This window comes from Canis aureus, chromosome 38 (genome assembly GCF_053574225.1).
Source record: "Canis aureus isolate CA01 chromosome 38, VMU_Caureus_v.1.0, whole genome shotgun sequence".
In the NCBI taxonomy this organism is placed as follows: Eukaryota; Metazoa; Chordata; class Mammalia; order Carnivora; family Canidae; genus Canis; species Canis aureus.
The window spans coordinates 13,418,388-13,432,182 of record NC_135648.1 but is presented as its reverse complement, the minus strand read 5'-3'; the positions used below and the strand labels follow the sequence as shown (position 1 = coordinate 13,432,182).

Genomic DNA, 13,795 nt, shown 5'->3' with positions numbered 1-13,795 from the left:
ATTCTGTAGGATGTCTTTTAGTTTTGTTGACTGTTTCTTTTGCTGTGCAGAAGTTTTTTTTTTATCTTGATTAAGTCCCAATAATTCATTTTTGCTTTTGTTTCTCTTGCCTTCATAGATGTATCTTTCAAGAAGTTGCTGTGGCCAAGTTCAAAAATCATGTTGCCTGTGTTCTCCTCTACGATTTTGATGGATTCTTGTCTCACACTTAGATCTTTCATCCATTTTGAGTTTATCTTTGTGTATGGTGTAAGAGAATGGTCTAGTTTCATTCTTCTGCATGTGGCTGTCCAATTTTCCCAGCACCACTTATTGAAGAGACTGTCCTTTTTCCAGTGGATAGTCTTTCCTGCTTTGTCAAATATTAGTTGACCATAGAGTTGACGGCGCATTTCTGGATTCTCTATTCTGTTCCATTGACCTATGTGTTTGTTTCTGTGCCAGGACCACACTGTCTTGATGATCACAGCTTTATAGTAAACCTGAAATTGGCATTGTGATGCCCCCAGCTCTGGTTTTATTTTTCAATATTCCCCTGGCTATTAAGATTATTTATTCCAACTCTCTGAAGAAAGTCCATGGTATTTTGATAGGGATTGCATTAAATGTGTAAATTGCCCCGGGTAACACTGACATTTTCACAATATTAATTTTTCCAATCCATGAGCATAGAATATTTTTCCATTTCTTTGTGTCTTCTTCAATTTCTTTCAGAATTATTCTGTAGTTTTTAGGGTATAGATCTTTTACCTCTTTGGTTAGGTTTATTCCTAGGTATCTTATGCTTTTGGGTGCAACTATAAATGGGATTGATTCCTTAATTTCTCTTTCTTCAGTCTCATTGTTAGTGTATAGAAATTCCACCGATTTTGAATCCTGCCACACTGCCAAATTGCTGTATGAGTTCTAGCAATCTTTTTTTTTTAAGATTTTATTTATTTATTTATGAAGGACACAGAGAAGAGAGACAGAGGCAGAGACATAGGCAGAGGAAGAAGCAGGCTCTATGCAGGGAGCCTGATGTGGGACTTGATCCCGGGTCTCCAGGATCATGCCCTGGGCTGAAGGCAGGTGTTAAAGCGCTGAGCCACCCAGGGATTCCCGAGTTCTAGCAATCTAGTGCTGGAGTCTTTTGGGTTTTCTATGTACAGTATCATGTCATCGGCATAGAGGGAGAGTTTGACTTCTTCTTTGCCAATTGGAATGCCTTTAATGTCTTTCTGTTGTCTGATTGCTGAGGCTAGGACTTCTAGTACTAGGTTGAATAGCAGTGGTGACAGCAGACATCCCTGTCGTGCTCCCAGTGTTTCCCCATTGAGAATGACATTTGCTGTGGGCTTTTCGTAGATGGCTTTTAAGATGTTGAGGAATGTTCCCTCTATCCCTACACTCTGAAAAGTTTTGATCAGGAATGGATGCTGTATTTTGTCAAAATGTTTCTCTGCATTTATTGAGAGGATCATATGGTTCTTGTTTTTTCTCTTGTTCATATGATCTATCACGTTGATTGCTTTACAAGTGTTGAACCAGTCTTGCATCCTGGGGATAAATCCCACTTGGTCATGGTGAATAATCTTAACATACTGTTGGATCCTATTGGCTAGTATCTTTTTCTTTTTTTAAGATTTTATTTATTTATTCATGATAGTGACAGAGAGAGAGAGAGGCAGAGACACAGGCAGAGGGAGAAGCAGACTCCATGCAGGGAGCCCGATGCGGGATTCGATCCCGGGTCTCCAGGATCGCGCCCTGGGCCAAAGGCAGGCACTAAACCGCTGTGCCACCCAGGGATCCCTATTGGCTAGTATCTTGTTGAGAATTTTTGCATCTGTGTTCATCAGGGTCTATAATTCTCCTTTTTGGTGGGGTCTTTGTCTGGTTTTGGAATCAAGGTGATGCTGACCTCATAGAACGAGTTTAGAAGTATTCCGTCTCTTTCTATCTTTCAGAACAGCTTTAGTAGAATAGATATTGTTTCTTCTTTAAACATTTGATAGAATTCCCCTGAGAAACCATCTGGCCATGGACTTCTGTGTCTTGGGAGGTTTTTGATGACTGCTTCAATTTCCTCCCTGGTTATCAGCCTGTTCAGGTTTTCTATTTCTTCCTGTTCAGGTTTTCTATTTCTTTCTGTTCCAGTTTTGGTAGTTTGTGGCTTTCCAGAAATGCGTCCATTTCTTCTAGATTGCCTAATTTATTGGCATATAGCTGCTCATAATATGTTTTTTAAATCGTTTGTATTTCCTTGGTATTGGTTGTGATCTCTTCTTTTTCATTCATGATTTTATTAATTAGAGTCTTTACTCTTTTGTTTTTAATAAGGCTGGCTAATGGTTTATCTATCTTACTAATTTTTTCAAAGAACCAACTCCTGGTTTTGTTGATCTGTTCTACAGTTCTTCTGGTCTCTGTGTCATTGAGTTCTGCTCGAATCTTTATTAACTCTCTTCAGCTTGGTGTAGGTTTTATTTGCTGTTCTTTCTCCAGTTCCTTTATGTGCAAGGTTCGCTTGTATATTTGAGTTTTTTTCCGTTTTTTTGGGGGGTTGGGTGGGGGGATGCTTGTATTGTGATGTATTTCCCCCTTAGGACTGCTTTTGCTTTATCCCAAAGATTTTGAATGGTTGTATCTTCATTCTCATTAGTTTCTATGAATCTTTTTAATTCTTCGTTAATTTCCTGGTTGACCCTTTCATCTTTTAGCTGGATGGTCTTTAACCTCCACGTGTTTGGATTTCTTCCAAATTTCTTCTTGTGATTGAGTTTTAGTTTCAAAGCATTATGGTCTGAAAATATTCAGGGACAATTCCAATCTTTTGGTATCAGTTGAGACCTGATTTGTGACCCAGTAATTGGTCTATCCTAGAGAAAGTTCCATGTGCACTTGAGAAGAATGTGTATTCTATTGCATTTGGATGTAAAGTTCTATAAATACCTGTGAAATCCATCTGGTCCAATAATTTAAAGCTTTTGTTTCTTTGGAGATGTTGTGCTTAGAAGATCTGACATTTGCAGAAAGCGCCATGTTAAAGTCTCCCAGTATAAGTGTATTACTATCTAAGTATGTCTTAACTTTGATTATTAATTGATTGATATACCTGGCAGCTCCCACATTAGGGGCATAAATATTCATGATTGTTAGGTCCTCTTGTTGGATAGATCCTTTAAGTATGATAGTGTCCCTCTCCATCTCTTACTACAGTCTTTGAGATACAGTCTCTTACTACATCCTCTGATATGAGGATGGCTACTCCTGATTTCTTTGAGGACCATTTGAATGGTAAATGGTTCACCAACCTTTTATTTTCAGGCCTCAAATGAGTCTTTTGCAGATAGCAAATAGATGTGTCTTGCTTTTTTATCCAGTCTGAAACCCTGCACCTTTTTGATGGGATCATTAAGCCCATTCACGTTCAGAGTTACTATCGAAAGATAAGAAATTAGTGTCATCATAATACCTATTCAGTCCTTGTTTTTGTGGATTATTTCTTTGGACTTCCTCCTTCTTTTACAGGGTCCCCCTTAATATTTCTTGCAGAGCTGGTTTGGTGGTCACATATTCTTTCAGTTTCTGCCTATCTTGGAAGCTCTTTATCTCTCCTTCTATTCTGAATGAGAGTCTTGCTGTATAGAGTATTCTTGGTTGCATGTTCTTCTCATTTAGGACCCTGAATATATCCTGCCAGCCCTTTCTGGCCTGTCAGGTGTCTGTGGAGAGATCTGCTGTTAATCTAATATTTCTCCCCATATAAGTTAGGGATCTCTTGTCTCTTGCTGCTTTAAGGATTTTGTCTTTATCTTTGGAATTTGCAAGTTTCACTATAAAATGCCGAGTGTTGAATGATTTTTATTGATTTTGGGGGGGGGTTGGGAGACCTCTTTATCTCCAGGATCTGAATGACTGTTTCCCTCTCCAAGTTAGGGAAGTTCTCAGCTATGATTTATTCAAATACACTTTCTGGTCCTCTGTCCCTTTCGTGCCCTCTGGGACCCCAATTATACGTAGATTTTTCCTTCTGAAGCTGTCATTTATTTCCCTTAACCTTTCATCATGATCTTTTAATTGTTTTTCTCTTTTTTCCTCAGCTTCCTTCCTAAGGAAGGAAGGATTGTATCTCATTTAATTGATTTTTAATTTTGGCTTTATTACATCTAAATTCTGCAGTCATGAAGTCTCTTGAATCCTTTATGCTTTTTTCCAGAGCCACCAGTAGCTTTATGATTGTGCTTCTGAATTGGCTTTCTGACATTGAATTGTAATCCAAACTCTGTAACTCTGTGGCAGAGAGTACTGTTTCTGATTCTTTTGTAGTGAGTTCTTCTTTCTAGTCATTTTGCTCAGTGCAGAGTGGCTAAAAACGAGTTGTATTTGTTAGAAGCACAAATTCTTCTCTCTGTAGCATTCCAGCTGTTCTCTCTTTAAATCTCAGACTGCATTGTAGGTTTTCAGGACGATTTGAAAGTTATCTAGGTAAGTTGGTGGGGACAGTTGACTTGGGACCCTACTCTTCTGCCATCTTGCCCTGCCCCCTCACTTTTTCAAATGTTTTCTATACTCTGTAGGGCAGAATGATGTTTGGTAAGGAGCGTGAAAGATAATTGGTAGCTTAAGTTGAAATTCTATATGACTCAGGGAGGCATTACACATCCATTGAGTTGATTAATTCATTCTTTAGTCATTAATGGTCTCTCTCAAAACTTATTTTGCTCTTTCAAAAAACAAATTGCCCACCCTTAGTAGGCTGCTTGGAGTAAGTGTCTGTGAGCTCCTCTTTCCATTTTATTTCTATGTGATTTGTGCACATTAATGTACACACTCACCTACTTCAGGGCTTACCATGCAGGTGGAGGCTCTACATTTCTTTAATACCCTTGTTTTACCTCCTAATGATAATAATACTCCCTAGTTTAGCAAGTCAAGCTCTACAAGTCCCTGGAGTATACCTTCTCTGGTCAAATAATTTCAATTGTCTTTGGAAGATGATAATTTGAATAGCAAATAACAGCAGCAAGAATACATTTCAAGCACTTTCTAGTCCTATTGTGTACAAGTACAAATGAGGAATCTTAGTGTTCAGTGATTCGCAAACAATTTTGCTTAGGCAGATGTCAGGCTGACTGCATATAAAATACCCAAGACAATTTTTAAAATTCCAGTTCTCAGTATCTCAGTGGATCTGGGGTGTAGTCCAAGACTGTATTTTTTAAAGCTCTTATGATGCTAAGCCAAATCTGTGAACCTACACTCTACTCTGCCATTTAGAAGATACTGTTATAAATGGCTTCAACATTTAATATATATGCACATGAATTCCAAGGTTTGTTGCCCATCAATATCATTTTGGTCAAGTAATTTAACATCTCAGTGCATCCCTTTCTTCCTTAAGAGGTGTTTTGTGAGAACTAAATGAGTTTAATACAAGTAGAATGCTGAGACCTATCCCCAAGATAGGAAGATCTTATTTTCATTTTTATTATTAATCATTCATTTATTTTGTAGTCATCCAACATTTATGAACAACTTATATCAGACATAGTGTTTCATGCTTGGGGAATACATAAATAGAGAACATCCTCCTTTTGCTGTTATCACTAAGAAAGTAGCATGGAAAAATAGGTTTATAAATAAATAATTAAAATAGATGCATTTATAAATAAGTAATTAAAATAGATCCTATTCATAAGAGTCAAAACTATAAAAGTATTAGAAGGAAGCATAGAGGAAAGCCTTCATGATACTGGGTTTGGCATATAGGAGAATCTTCATGACATTGGATTTGGCAGTGATTTCCTGGATACAATAACAAAAGCACAGGCATCAGAACTAAACAGATCAATTAGACTATATCAAAATTAAAAACTTCTTCCCATCTTCTAATAGTCTATTTCCTGCAATGCACTTAACCACACTCTCTCTGGCAAACTCTTTCTCTTCTTTCAAGTCTTTGTCCAGACCATCCTTTGTGATCACTCTTTTCTGCAAAGTGGTCTGCTCGCCACTTTTTCTTCATAACACTTTTTACCTCTAACATATATAATTCACTTAATTGAGGTATTGCTTATCACCTGCCACCTCTCAGGAGTCTGTGGGCTCCAAGAAATGGGAATCTTTGTTTATAAACTTATCCCAAGCATCTGGACGAGTGGATGGCACATAGTTATTTTGAATAAAAATGTGTTTAGTTAACGATCTGTGGAAGTTGAAGGAAAAAAAAAAAAAACAGTGCAGAAACCTGGTTGATTTCCTCCAGAGAATGAATAGAATAGTGCAAGAGAGATTTACGTATGGATAAAACCTGAGCCATGAACCAGAAGCCTTCGTTATAGAAGCAAGAGGAATTGGTGCTCAGCAGATGCTGGCACTAAGAGAATAGAGGACTGTATAAAGATCAAATTGGCAGTCAATCCACACCAGAATAAGGAAATATATTCTCTGTCCTGTTTACCTTCTGCCTCATTCAGGTGTTTTACACATATAACATGGAATTGCTCATCTGCATGAATTTCATGTGATAGGATGAGATATTTTGCCTTATTTAACTTCCTTCACAGGACATTTGGGATAATCTTTATCCTCTAAAAGATAAATGAACACAAACAAACTCTTAACAGAAAGGAAACTAAAGTCAGTCAGGGAATAATCTTGGATGTCAAATAATTACTAGATTAATCGAACTGTCTACTATTCTCCCACGTGTAAATGGCTATACACTCTGAATGAGAACAATGATGATTCCAGCTAGAGTAAAAATTCAGAACAATCCAGACAGGAAAACAATTTTCTGATTGTCCTACAAAGGAATGAATTATACATTACAAAATGATTGCTTTTACATTTTCTAGGGCAACATTATTCCATCGCAAGTCAGTGTTATTCAATTCTTTTGTATTCTTTAATAATAAAACCTGCAAGTTTGTAAAGTTAAGTAAAGAATATATCACCATCATTTCAGGCAGCGTGGTATTACAAGTTACCAGAAATGCCTGGAAGCATCCCACTTGGGCCTCTTCAGAGAAAGCTTATTTTCCATCTTGCTATAAAATAGAAAATGAACATAACGAATGCTTCTGTTTGTTCCCCAGACATAGTTTAAAGCAAAGGTAATACATAACCATAAGATAAAACATAGCTGGTGATCTCTTTCTTAAGGTATTCATATCTAGCAGTATCTTTGAAGTTTCATTCATTAGGCAAAGGAGAAATTCAGTCTATTATTTCTCTTGTAAATTATTTTTTAAAGCATGTAACAGTTCAAATATACATCACCATGTGTTCTTCAGTCCTGTTATCTGGAAGGCAAGGGAAAAATATTTTACTTCCTTTGGCTAACAGACCATCAACTAAAATCATAAGAATTTACCTAGTCCTTCTATCAGAATGTAATGAGGGCATATATTCCCTTAAATTTTCTTTGTTCCCCAAATCTTTGCTTTCTAATATAATGTGCTTTAATTTTCATTTTCCTAATGACAAAAAAAAATGTTGAGAATCTTTTTGCATACTTATCTGCCATATGTGTATCTTCTTTGGTGAAGTGTCTGTATAAATCTTTTGCCCATTTTAGTTGGGTGGTTTGTTTTCATGTTGTTTAATTTTAAATATTCTTTGTATATTCTGGATACAAGCTCTTTACCAAATGTGTTTTACAAATATTTTCTCCCAGTTTGTGACTCATCTTTCCATTTTATTAAACTTAAGCAGAAGTTTGTTTTTTTTTCAGAAGTTTTTAATAAAATTCCAACTTACCAATTTTTTCTTTTGTACATCATACTTTTGCGATTACATCTGAAAATTCATTACCAAACCAAGATCATGTAGATTGTGACAGTTAGGTGTATGACACATTTTGAGTTAATTTTTAAATAGGGGGTAACACCTGCATCTAGGTTCATCTTTTTGTATATGTGCATCCAAGTGTTCTAGCACAATTTGTTGAGAAGAAAAATGTTTCTCCTCTGAATTACCTTTGCATTGTCAAAAGTCAGTTAACCATATTTATGTGAGTCTATTTTTGGATCTGTTCTATTTTATCTACTCTTTTGTCAGTATCACAATGTCTTAATTAGCTTTATTAGTAAGTCTTAAATTTGTTTGGTATGAGTCCTCCATTTCTTTTTATTTTCTTTAATATTTGTTAACTATTCTAACTCATTTTTTAGGAAAAACATTCAATTCCTTTAATTCCACAGTCTTAGAATTTTCCATGTCATATGTAATTTTAAAAGAATCTAACTTTAAGTTGTTCCATCACTAAACTATACAACAGAAAACATTAAACACTATAAATAGTTAAGAATATTGGGTGTGACAAGTATGTAAGACTCTGGAATTCTTAATTACACACTAAAAGGTATACTCACTTTTCTTTCTTTCTTTCTTTTTTTTTTGTTACTAATTACTTATAACATATAAAATCATCTGAAAATTTCCATTGTATTATTGTACACTCTTAATCGTTTGCTCATTTTTGTATGAAAGTAGAAAATGTAGAGTGGGCTTATGAAGTGCTTTTGCAAAATCATCACATTTGAAAGCAAATCAGTAAGATGATCAATACACCTGTAACTTCCAAATGAAATTAATATCTTTAAAAATTATATTTTAAGATACTTCATCAACATACTTCAATGAAATTATCCACAGATTCTAATTAAGTGCAACAATAGTTTTTCAATCATAAGGAAAGTTTCAGAAACAGGCCCTGAAATAGCTTACAATATGATATTTAAAATTCATATCAATAGTATAAAAATGTATAAAGTAAAAATCAACTGATCTCATGAATACATTTCTTTATTTCTAAAATCACCAACCAGTGCATATATGTTTTCAAAGTAGTGACTTTATCATTTTTTGTGACTTTATCATTTTAAAAAATAATATATGCCCACAATTCAATAAACTAAAGAAAACCAAAAAAGTTAGAGGTAAAACTCAACATAATAGTTAAAAACCTACTATCCAGGGGTGCCTGGGTGGCTCAGTTGGTTACGTGTCCAACTCTTGATTTCTGTCAAGGTCATGATCTTGGGGTTGTGAGATAGTCCCGTGTCAGGCTCTGTGCTTAGTGGGGAGTCTGCTTCTCTCTCTCTGACCCCCACTTGCATCTGTATGTTCTCTCTCTAAAAAAATAAATACATCTTAAAAAAAAAAAAAACCTACTATCCAGAAATAAGCAGTATTAACATTTCTCTGGACCAAAAAGTGAATAGAAGGATGGATATACATCTACAGACAGAACAAATTTTTCAATCAGAGATTAATTCTATAAATGGTATGTTTTAGAGGTACCTGGGTGGCTCAATCAGTTAAGTGGCTGCCTTGGGCTGGAGTCATTATCCCAGGGTCCTGGGATCAAGCCCAGAGTCAAGATCCCTGCTTAGTGGGGAGCTTATTTCTCCTTCTACCTCATGTGCTCTCACACTCTCTCTAATAAAGAAATAAAATCTAAAAAAATATGGAATGATTTAAATTAAAGCATTAATTACAATTATCTTGAATTCAGCAGAAAATAACTGAAGAAGTTACATGATTTTAAAAATATATTAATTTTACTCTAAGTTCTGAACCTTCAAAGAGATCTCTAGATTGAAAAAATGTATGATGAAAAGCATTATGAATTAGAAGGTATCGTTTAATTTCATGTTTAAGTCTTACATATTATGGGATGAGTTGATTTTCCTATGATGAATTGATTGACTTGCTTACATCACTTTCCTCTTCTTTCCTTTTTCATCTCCTTTCTTTGCTTTACAATTATTTTATTTTCTGAGACTTTGTAGTATTTACATTTTGTTCAAGTATTTAATTCACTTTATGTATTTAAATTGTGTCATTGCTCATCAGTCCATATGCCAAAATATTTCTTATTCTCCCTAATTTATTTTGATTAATGTCAGAGTCAGGTGGATTTAATCATCCAAGCATTTTGTTTTAAAATATGATTAAATGTACTCTGTATTCCCAAAGTATTTTGTGTTTGAAAAAAACTGATTTTTTTTGTTTGTTTGTTTGAGAGAGAGAGAAAGAGAAAGTGCTGCATGGGCACAAGAGAGGGTGGAACAGAGGGAGAAGGAGAGAGAGCATCTTAAGCAGACTCCCCATCCAGTGTAGAGCCCATTGTGGGGTCTCACAACCCTAGGATCATGACTTGAACCCAAATCAAAAGTTGGACGCATAACTGAGCCACCCAGGCACCCCAAAACTATTTTTAAAAAATGAAAACAGCAATTTGCTGAATCTCTATATTTTGAGAATAGAGATTGCTGCACTGTCTGCTCATATTGATGGCTGCTCTGATAAAGTCTGACACCAGCCTGACTTGCTTTTTCTGGCTGTGTGAGAATAGTCCTTATTTTTCATTCTCAACATTTAATTGCTTAACAAGGATTTGTCTCAACCTTAATTATTCCATGTCAAATTGCCTAGGCATTCCAGTTCATTTTAGATATACAGATTTAATTCTTCCATTATCTCAAGAATATCATCCTATATTATGTTTCTAAATATATGTTTTTCCCATTACAGGATTCACTCCTTAGGGACACCAATCATCCTTACATCAGGTAAGTTTGTCTTTTTCATCTACAATTTTCCTGCTAATTCCTTTTGTTTATTTGTTTATTTTTCCTTTAAAGTGGTTGCTGGGTCTATCTTAAGTCAGTCATTACATTTTTAGCACAATTTATTCCAGCCTACTATGGGTCTCACTTAAAAAAAAATATTATTTATTTATGAGAGACACAGAGAGAGAGGGGGGAGAGACACAGACAGAGAGAGAAGCAGGCTCCATGCAGGAACCCCTTGCAGGACTCAATCCTGTGACTCTAGGATCATGCCCTGGGCCGAAGGCAGGTGCTAAACCGCTGAGCCACCCAGGGATCCCCTGGGTCTCATTTTTAACGAGTTTGTAATAGTTTGGGTTTGCCTTGCTTCTTTAACTCTGCTGTCTCCATACTGTTCTCAATGTGTTATTTTATTATTATAACAACTGAAAGTGATATTTATTGAACTCAGGTAATATGCTTTCTTCCTGATGATATTCAGTGAGTCTGACCTACAAAAATGACAATGTCATTGTAGTTCAACTTAATGAATTATGTCCCATCTTTTGGTTGCTGCAGTTGGGTAAAGTATTGATTTTTACAATTCTTTAACATGTGTTGACTTTGAAAGTCCTTGTGGCCTACCATCTGCCTCATGCTTCTGTAGGCAGAGATACTCTGGAGAGATTTGCTTTATTTTCTCACGGGGCTTTCTACTCTCCACTTGGGCTGCTTCTCCCCACTATGGAATATGTTAATGAGAATCTCAGTCTATTTTTTGTTTTTTACTGTCCTTCTTATAATAATCTTCTTATAGAAAATTAGCACTGTTGTTCATACCTTTTCTATTTAGCTGCTCCTTGTGATTTATTTGTATTTTTCAAAAAATAGTTTTGATTCTCTTCCTCTGAATGAAGAAAAAACTTTGAATCCACTTCTTTCACCATATTTCTTCTTATTGGATGACTATATGTTCTTCTGAATCAATTTCTTCCCAGAAACATCTTCAATTATCCCCTAAGCCGTTCTTTATTTCTATCTTCCTATAAGTTAAATATGTGACAGTTTCATCAAATACTTTAGAGTATATATTTGCACCCTAAAGTATATGTTTGTTTTGAAATGATTTTATAGGGAAGCCCAGGTGGCTAAGTGGTTTGGCCCTGCCTTCAGCCCAGGGTGTGATCCTGGAGACCCCGGATCGAGTCCCACCTCAGGCTCCCTGCATGGAGCCTGCTTCCCCCTCTGCCTGGATCTCTGCCTCTCTGTGTGTGTGTGTGCTTTCATGAATAAATAAATAAAATCTTAAAAAAAGAAATAATTTTACATATGAATGAGATATAAAATGTGTTTTGCTTTTTCTTGCCAAAATCTTTTCAAAATTGTTGGTATACCATAAGCACATACTTTTTTTTTTTTTTTTACATTTATGGAACTTTATTTTTTAATTTTTTCTATTATTTTTTATTTAAATTCAATTTGTCAACATATAACAGTCCGTGCTTATCCCATCAAGTGCCCTCATTAGTGCCTGTCACCCAGTCACCCCATCTCCCTGCCCACCTCTCCTTCACAACCCTTTGTTTCCCAGAGTTAGTAGCACATATGTTTTAACAGTACTTTTCATATCTTTTAATTTTTTCTTTTTTTCAGATCTTTTCAAAGATAATATTCCTCTTTAAAAAAAAAAAAAGTTTCTTTTCTCCCTACAAAAAGATTGAATTCTCTCTCATTTTCTTGAGTATTTAGAAATATAACATTCTTTTTACTTATTTTGCTATATTGCAGATAAAAGTCATCACATGCTTGCCATTTAGAGTTTCTGTCTGTTTCCTTTTAAGTTTAAAGAGAGCCACCTCAGGCACTGAAATAAATTCCTAGAAGCTGCATAGTTGGAAGGTTTCAACTTTCTAGCCCAAAGAGGTATTGCAAAGTTCTCATTTTTATTCTGTGAACGTGAAAAATTGATCTAAGTTTGTGAAGTTCAACAATATGGATATAATGAGTCATCTTCTCTTCTGGGATACTCACCATTCACAAGCTAAATGGAACTTAATGTTCAAGGCATATAGATATGAATGTAGAAATTAATAGATATAAATATGGATGTAGGTGGAGGTATAGACAGAGGTAGAGGTAGAGGTTGATGATACGTGTTTTCCAAACCTACTTTTTAGTTGTGCCTAAAATGCACATGAATTCAGAACACAATATTTCACATTTTCTTTACCTAAGTTGATTCCACATTTTCTTTATCTAACAATCCTATAGGAGTCATTTGAGAAATCAGGATGCCAAAGCACATGGCTTCAATATTAGTTCAAAAATAAGGAGAGAAGAAAGTACTGTGGGATGCAAAGGTTGTGGGGGCAGATGCAAGGATTGACAAGAAATAACCTGAAATATAGAGTATCCAGTAATTCAATCTGATTTTTTTTTTTTACGAAACAGAGATTTTTAAAGTAACTCTGCTTGTTTTTATACATGTAAAGACACATATACATTTAAAGAAGCATCAATACTTCCATCATTCAACAAATGGTATTTAATATTAATATTATGTTCTTAAAGCTATATATAGTTTTTTCATCCACTTTCTAAGTGAAGGTGAAAATATGTGAGTCTATTTAAAAGTGGTTCTAGTGAGTTTTCTCGTTAGGGGTCTTATAACTTCTAATTATAACTGTGAAACATAAAATCATAGTAACCATTTATCTTTAAAAATAAAAAAATAAGTGCCATGAAGGTTCAAGAGATGGGAAGAGACACTTTCATTTCTTTTCTTTGGAGTGCACTGTCTTTCATGTTTCCTTATAAAGGTCCAACTTTCATGTAAATTTCAGTGAACATATTCCTTGATTTAGAATCTTAAATCTATCTCTCCAAATAGAAAATGACCTTTGAAAAATTGCTTTTTGATGTGTTTTCTTTCCTAAGTTGAATCAATATAGAATTCTACAATTTTAAATTAACTATTTTACTTAATATTTGTCTTATTCTTTTATTTTATACTACACAGATTTCTGAATTGTACTTTAAACAAAAGAAATTGGATAATAAATAAGTAATTAAAATTTGATCAAGTAATAAATTGAATCTTCTCACACCAATCAAAAATATTTTTAATGGGTTATTATGATTGATTCAGAGTACACCAGTGCCTAATATTTAAAGACCCAGATAGCTAATGATTAAAGGTAATTCAAGTACAATATAGATATAATTAAAAAGTAATTTGATAAATTGATAAG

The 13,795-nt window shown here is 34.8% G+C and overlaps 1 long non-coding RNA gene across 2 annotated transcripts in view; it reads left to right on the top strand.

Moving 5' to 3' along the window:
* Positions 1 to 12,458, top strand: part of LOC144307039 (uncharacterized) — a 37,151-nt gene extending 24,693 nt beyond the window's left edge. Inside the window, exons 4-5 of one of the 2 annotated variants that reach the window (XR_013374004.1) lie at positions 10,528 to 10,565; positions 12,333 to 12,458. This is a non-coding gene — a long non-coding RNA (uncharacterized LOC144307039). Of the gene's footprint in view, positions 1 to 10,527; positions 10,676 to 12,332 lie in introns of those variants that run through there. The other variant, XR_013374003.1, reaches the window with a different exon arrangement.
* Positions 12,459 to 13,795: the final 1,337 nt, after the last annotated feature.